Source organism: Bufo gargarizans, chromosome 2 (assembly GCF_014858855.1).
Source record: "Bufo gargarizans isolate SCDJY-AF-19 chromosome 2, ASM1485885v1, whole genome shotgun sequence".
NCBI classification, from domain to species: Eukaryota; Metazoa; Chordata; class Amphibia; order Anura; family Bufonidae; genus Bufo; species Bufo gargarizans.
Genome location: NC_058081.1, coordinates 533,888,524 through 533,896,811, shown reverse-complemented (window position 1 = coordinate 533,896,811; position 8,288 = coordinate 533,888,524).

Here is an 8,288-nt window from a genome sequence, read left to right as displayed (position 1 = left end):
GCATAGACAATTGCCTTCAGATGACCCCAAAGATAAAAGTCTAAGGGGGTCAGATCGGGAGACCTTGGGGGGCATTCAACTGGCCCACGACGACCAATCCACTTTCCAGGAAACTGTTCATCTAGGAATGCTCGGACCTGACACCCATAATGTGGTGGTGCACCATCTTGCTGGAGAAACTCAGGGAACGTGCCAGCTTCAGTGCATATAGAGAGAAACACATCATCAGTGTGTGAAGAGTGGGAGAAGAGGGTTGCATTGACAATCCAACACAATGGGCAGCACATTGAACACATTTTATAAGTGGTCAGAAACTTGTAAATAACTCATGAAAGAATAAAGTTATGTTAAAACCAAGCACACCATTGTTTTTATTGTGAAATTCCCAATAAGTTTGATGTGTCAAACTATTGAAAAAACAAAAGTTGGATTCAAAATGGCCCCCAGGGTCACCACTCATCTTGAAAAGTTTCCCCCCTCACATATACTAATGTGCCACAAACAGGAAGTTAATATCACCAACCATTCCTATTTTATTAAGGTGTATCCATATAAATGGCCCACCCTGTAGTTTATAGGGCTGGAAAAAGACATCTGTCTATTCAGTTCAGCCAGAGAAAGGCAAAAAAATAACCTAATAATCTGAATAACTCCCTGGATCTGTAAATTACCCTCCAGAAATACATCCAGGCCCCTCTTGAACTCTTTTATTGTACTCGCCATCACCACCTCCTCAGGCAGAGAGTTCCATAGTCTCACTGCTCTTTCAGTTCACCAAAACTGAGCCAGTGTAATTTCTACAAGTCACCACTAGATGTCACCATCATCCCTCAATAGTAACAATATACTGCATAATAAGATATTAACTGACATAGATCCAAACATGCTGCGCTGGTTAGGCTACATTCAGACGACTAAGGCTACTTTCACACTAGCGTTCGGGTGTCCGCTTGTGAGCTCCGTTTGAAGGGGCTCACAAGCGGACCCGAATGCTTCCGTCCAGCACTAATGCATTCTGAGTGGACGCGGATCCGCTCAGAATGCATCAGTCTGGCAGCGTTCAGCCTCCGCTCCGCTCAGCAGGCGGACACCTGAACGCTGCTGAAATATGGTCACCTGAATGCACCCATAATCCCAAATAGTTAATTATATATGTAGAATTACGTGATAAAAGCCAGGCATCTGCAGCCACCACTAGGCGGGGTTCACTGCATGCTAAAACAGTATGATAAGGGCTATATTGAACGGGCTTCCAAGACGTATGACTTCCCAAGGTCACATGAGGAGGTCATGCAAAAATCAGTCAACAGGTGGCAAAAAGTAGTGAATAGGAAAGTGTTCTGTGTGGTCCCTTGTATGTATTCTTGGGGTTAAATCTGTTGGAGTGGTTGCAGCGACGCACTGTCCATGAGGCGAGTTGTGTCTCTTTCGTCTAGTGGCCCCTGCTAGCGGCAGTCCCCATGTTTACATGTATTATTGTGGTGTGAAGGCCTTGAAAAAAAAACCCATAAAAATGGCCCCATGTTGTATGTGTTTCCAAATTTACAGAAGGTGGGGTCTGTTTGCAGTACACAGCCTGCAGGGTGAGCGATGGTGAGGTCACAGGGGCAGTTAACAGACCGAGGGTTGCTATTGGTACTCAGTTTTTATATACCCTGGGCAGGCGTACAGCAGTGATGGAGAGGCTGGCGCATGGATCCTCTGGGGCACTCTCTGTATAAAGGGACCAGGCCGGGTGGTAGGTGAGGTGCCCTGGGTGTTGCAGGTTTAGTGTGCCTGTGGCAAGATCCCTTTTAGTTCGTGACGCCAGTGCCGGTAACGGTGGCACACCGATTTATTGTAGTAATAATTGAGGAGCGCAAGTTGCAGTGAACCAGAACTTCCTTTTACTGAACAGTTCAACTATTTACAGTCTTTAGTTAGTTCCACATGTAAAAGGTTGTAACAGGTAGGCTTTATATAAACAGCAGGCAAGGTCCTGGCAAGATACTCAGAGGGAATAACACTTACAGATCAGGCTGTATTTTCCTAATGTCCTGTCTGGCTTTCTCCAAGGCCGTATGCCCTATTGCTGGCTTTATCCTTGGGTAGGGAAATCTTCCTCTGGTATATGTCTCCTTGCTGTAGAATATACTTCTGCCCTTCAGCTCTCTGTTTGGCTGGAATAAACTTGGCTCTGCACTGTACTTTTAAAGGAACTTCAGGAGGCAACTTCTTCCCCTGGATGCAACTAGAACCCTGGACTATCTAGCTGCATGTTAGAAGCTGCACTTCAGCTAAACTCTAGCTAAAGTGTCCACTGGCTTCTAACTAAAACACTCCTTCACTAACTTCTCCTGAACTGTACCGGACAATATATACTAGGGGGTTCCCTAGCTCCCTCTACTGTCTAGGAGGAGGAACTACCCCTAACAGGCCTGGTACAGGAGATAACAGGAAATACACATAAAAACACCATATAAAATACAATGACCTTGTTCCACAAAAGGTGGGGAACAACTTGGCCCAATTGACCCTTGTTTAGTGCCCACATTTACCTAGTGGGACACTACATGTTCAAGTAGGTGGGATCAACACAAGAAGACAGCATCTGCAATATCATAGTGCAGCACAAAATACTGCCCCAGCAAACAATTGGGTCAGTTCACACGGCTGAATTCTAAAATACACATGTAAAAATCCGCACTGAATCCAAGCAGATTTTTCTGCCTCAAAATTAGGTGCGTTTTTTAATGTGTATTTTTATGCTTCCCTTTATTTACAATGGGGCAGAATTTGCGCTGATTTTCCCAAGATGGGGTATGCTGCTTCTCTTTTACACGCTAATTCTCTTTTACAAGGGTAAAAAAGAAATAAACTGCTGACTCCCATTGAAATAATACATAATAAGCATCAAAATACCAGCAAAAAACAATAGTCTGAACTGCCCCTAATTTTCAATCCTACCAACCTTCTCTACACTATTTCGCATAGTGCTGCCAGACCCAGTACTGGGTCCATTGTGCTCCCCAAAACCCTCAAATACTACACTGCACAAATAATAGTGCCACTGTCCCCTGAAAAAAAAAATAATAATAGTTCTGTACAAAATAATTGAAGCGAACAGGATGCCCTCAACCCCCAGAGTGGCTCCAGTAAAAATAACCCCCAATAGTGCCTCCAGTATTTATAAAGCCTCCCTACAGTGTCCCCTGTAGCAATAAGGTCCCTGTAGTGCCCCCAGTAATAATAATGCCCCCTATAGTGCCCCGAGTAATAATGACACAAAACTGGTGTTAATTCGCAAATTATAGTACATGCTATATTTGCACCATAATTGTCACTTTTTATGCTTCTCGTACAATTTAGAAAGTGGCAGGGCTTAGCATGAGTGGACATAAAATGGCATGGATTTCACTTTCTGGGGTAACTAAGGCCAGAGATGCTTCTAATTTATTAAGAGGCATGTGCTGCTGGATTAATTAGGCACCTCTCACGCCAGCGCATCTTGATAAATGTACCTCTTTCCTCTAAACATACGTTGATCCTATGATTCAGGGGCAGGGGGGCGCCATTTAATCATTCACTCTGGGCAGAAGAAAAGCTATGTGCACCCCTAGGGGGTGGTTCTGAGAATGCTGGTTACGCACCTCCAGGATTTATTTTAGAAGACTGTACGTTCCATTCTCAACCCTAACAGTATGCAATGAGCTCCCTCTAGTGGTGACGGCTGGCAACATACTTTTATCATGTAACCAGGGATTTGGAAGTCCCAGGCATAAATCTAAATATGTCCACTTTTCCATCTGCTTTTAGAAACTGGAGTGGGATAAAAAAAAAAAATCCCTATCTTGCGACTTTTTGAAGGCAGAATTCTGGAGTGCAGGGCGTGATGTGTGATAAATTCCCCCGACTGATCCGACATCTATATAAAAACACCATGGGGCATTACTGGTGATAATCAAAGGGGTTATATTGTATATCATGAATTCATCTTATCTCACATTTCCTTGCTCTGCACCCTCCTCTATATGGGACTGTTCATGAATAAAATACTAGACTGCAGTGAAGACTGACATTCATACAGGCCAAGAGGGAGCAGGACATATGACTGAATACAACACAAGAGACTTCAGGCCTCGGATCTGCAGGAAGTATTATTCAGGAAAATAACACATTTTATGAGAGAACATCATATCTTTTTATGTGTTTCTGCTGGAATGTGGCTCTAGGCTTCTACTACAACACCCACTGGTCTACTCCCTGGCCCCAGCAGATGATGGGGGTCATGGACAATGAGATTCCAGATCTTATTTGAATTTGCTGTGATGATTGATTTAGATTTCATTGTAGATATTGCCTGCTGCATTGCTTGAATTATGAGGTGAAAATGCGTCACCTCAGACCAATATCATCGCGGCTCCTGAAATCTTCTAGACTGGGGGGTAAGAAGCAATTCATTACAGGAGACACAGATTAATGTCACAGATAATGACCACATTGCAACACAAGAAGAAACGACAATGTGGAGAATGATATAAAGAATGAAGGTAAGAAGCGGCTGCAGACAGAGGAGGCTGTCAGCAGGCAGGAACCTATAGGGATATTCTCCTATAGTCCTACATTAAACCAGTATAATCCCAATGACTGATACCACGAATTCTCATCCATATATCTTTGCCTCCATAAAAAGACATTGTCGGATATAGTGCAACCATCTTTTATCATCACATGAGGGTGGAAATCACACACAATGTATCTCCATGGGGCCCTAACCATCATGTAACATTTGGCTTAGACACCATTGCCTGCAAATACTCTGTGCTGCTGGGCTCTGTTTCTTGCAGTGGCATAACTATAGGAATCACAGCAGTCAAACCCACAAGCAAGGTGGGTCCACAGGCTCCGCTCATCATACTGTTTGATATCCTTTCTGATTTCCTTTGATGTATGGCTTCCAAAGTATTGTAAATCTGAGACCCTGGAGTGAAGGAGACAGGGGAAGATTAATGATGCTGGACGTCTGCAGTACCCCAGAAGAGATTACTTTCACTATTGTTTCTTTTTATTTAATGTTTTAATGTATTGTATTACCTGTATAGTTTTGCATGGATAAGTAAGGGTTAACATTCCTCGCACTACTCTGTAGGAGGCTAGAAGATGAACCTAGGTCCACCCCTAGTTTAGGGTCAGTCTAGTGTAAGCTGTAAAAGTGAGGAGCTACATGTGCTCACTTTTCAGAAGACTAGGCCTAAGTCCCAGAGAATCACTATCTGAGAATATTTGTATCAAGAAAGGCCATCTTTAATTTACAGTACTCCAGATTACAGAAATTACAGATGAGTTGGCAAGAACGTTTTTGCCAGCCTTCAATTCTGCAGAGAGAGAGGGGAAAAAGATAGAGGAAAGGAGTACTACAATTCCCATCGTTGCCTATATCCATACTTTGCCATCAGGAAAGATTTGCACAGTGAATTGTTTGGATGTACTACAACCCCTGTTCTGCACTTTAGTAAAGAGAGACTTGCCCATTTTCTATAACTAACCTGGTTACTGACTCCATCGTCGTCCACAGCACCTGTACCTCCTGCCTTGCACTGTACTGGGCCCATAATACCAAGGGCACCCTAACAACTATCAGGCAGGAGCCTCAAAATCAGGATTTGCCCTCCTGTTACTGTCCCAGCCCTAAGAAGCATTGGTGTGAGGACTTCCACTGTGATTTACATAAATAATAGTTGCAGCCAGAGCCACTACCACTCTCAACCTCCGCTATACTCCCTCCCCCCCCCCCCCCTACCACTACTTAGAGGACGGGTGATGTGCAGGTGACTCCATTCAGAGAAGGTGTAACTGCACTGTAATCATTGGCTGCTAGTGCAGCATCGATGGGTCGTCCTTAGCCTTACCCACTATATCTGTTGAAAAAGTGGAAAGGGGGCTTCAAAAATATAGCGCTCATTCTCCACCATAGAGCTCTAAATCACTGCTTTTTTTCACATAATATATTTAAAATCTGTCTGTCGTGCCCCCCACTAGGGGGAACTAAGTGCATAGGGATTTATACAGTTATGCACTTAGTTACCCGTAGTGGCAGCTGTCCGACAGACTGGCAGCTCAGAGCGGGGCCCCGCCACCTCCCGCGCCTCATAGTGGTTGAGTAGTCTGTATGACACCGCTCTCACAATATCAGTACACTGCTCTGGTTAAATACTCTGCGCTGCTGGGGACCCTGCTCCTTCCACTAAGTAACTGAGTCTGTGACCGCCCAGAAGATCCATACACTTTTCTCCTGTAATACTCTGCGCTGCTGGGAATCTAACCAGTAGTTGAATATTCTTGCATTCCTACCCCAACATCAGTTAGCACTGGTAAATCTCATGGGGGTGGGGTGCAGCTAATATAATGTTACATCCAGTAATGGACCTCAGAGGACCTGCGTGACGGTAATGTCCATATAATGCGCTTGGACAGAGCATTGCGCCAGATGCTATTTAAAGAAGAGCAGAGAAGTTCCATCTGTCATTGAGGATTTATCTCAGCAATGTCACGAGAATTAGAAGATCTTCACAATTAGAGAATCATAGACTCCTGTCTTCTGACTCTTCTGTAATTTACCATCCCTACTACTGCCACCCCTACACTGGGGATGATGGCTTTCAGGGGTGGATTAAGGGTACCATGGGCCCCAAGCTGTATGTGAAGTGTGGGACCTCTCCAGACAAACATGGACGCTCTTAAACACACATTCACCATACACAGGAACGCTCCCTTACAACCTTTTACCACATGGATGCTTACATATATACTGTAAGAAGGTACAAAGAAACATCATGGATGATAGGTACAGGCGAAACTTGAAAAATTAGAATATCATGCAAAAGTCCATTTATTTCAGTAATGCAAATTAAAAGGAATTGCATTAATGCAGCTTAAAATTAGAATTTTGTGAAAAGGTTCAATATTCTAGGCTCAAAGTGTCACACTCTAGTCAGCTAATTGATCCATACCCCCTGGGCAAAGGGTACCTCAAAATTATGACTTTGGGGTTTCATAAACTGTAACCCTGTAAGGTACCTGTAAAAGGTAGTGTCCGAAGTGGAAATAGTGTGCTTGAGATCCAGGCAAAGCGTCGTCAGGCGAATAGTTCAGAATCAAAATCCAGAGAAGAGTCAGGCAGGCTAAGGTCATTCACGATCTGGCGGCAAGGTACAAAATCAGCAGGCTGTAGAATAGTCGGGATATCAGGCAGGAGTTCAATACAAGGAAGATCACTGAAGTCAAAACACCCAGGGAAGAAATCCAAATAAACGGGCACTGAGTGATGACCTCACTTCCTATTTAAAGGCTGTCCAGATTGAGAATTGTCCACAGCTGGCAGCAGGTGGAGCTAGAGAGTATGAGTTGAACACAGTAAGGACATTCCCAAAGTCTAGATCTCTTCTGTAGCACAACAGGTAAGGCTATGGTTTAAGAGACCAGGAAGATCCCGGTTCGAATACAACCTGGGTCATGACAGGGCCCCCTCCCCAATGGACCCCTCCGGGGGCCTAGCGGGGCTTAGTGGCAAACGAGGTATGGAAGTCTCGTATAAGAGAAGGTGCATGCAGATCTTTGGCTGGAACCCAGGAGCGGTCTGTGACAGGATACCCCTTCCAATGAACCAGATACCGAAGGCCACGGCCCTGTCTTCTGGAATCAAGAATCTTGGAGACTTCAAACTCATTTTGTCCATCAACAAGAACAGGAGGAGGTAGTTGTTGTGATCTGGAGTAGCGGTTGAAAATAGCTTTTTTGAGGAGTGAAACGTGGAAGACGGGATGTATCCGGAGAGAAGAAGGTAATCTTAAGCGATAGGAAACTGGTCCAACTCGAGCAATGATCCTGTAAGGACCGATGAATCGAGGGCCCAATTTGGTAGAAGGTTGTTTCAGTCTCACATACTTGGTTGATAGCCAAACTCTGTCCCCCACCACATATGGAGGTATATGGCGTCTTCGTCTGTTGGAAAAAAACCTGTACTTGCCTGCTGACTTCCGTAGTAATAAACAAATCTTCTTCCAATGTAGTAGAATATTTTTCACCCGCTGATCTGCTGCTGGTACACCAGAAGAAGGCTGGAGTAGGGGAAAAGTCTGAGGGTGATAGCCTAGGGCTGCGTAGAATGGTGTGGTATGAAGAGCACTGTGCCAACGGGAATTTAGGGCGAACTCAGCTAAAGGCAAATACTCAGACCAGTTGGAGTGTAAGGCATTGACATAATGTCGAAGGTAGGTTTCTAGGGTCTGGTTCATGCGTTCGGTTTGACC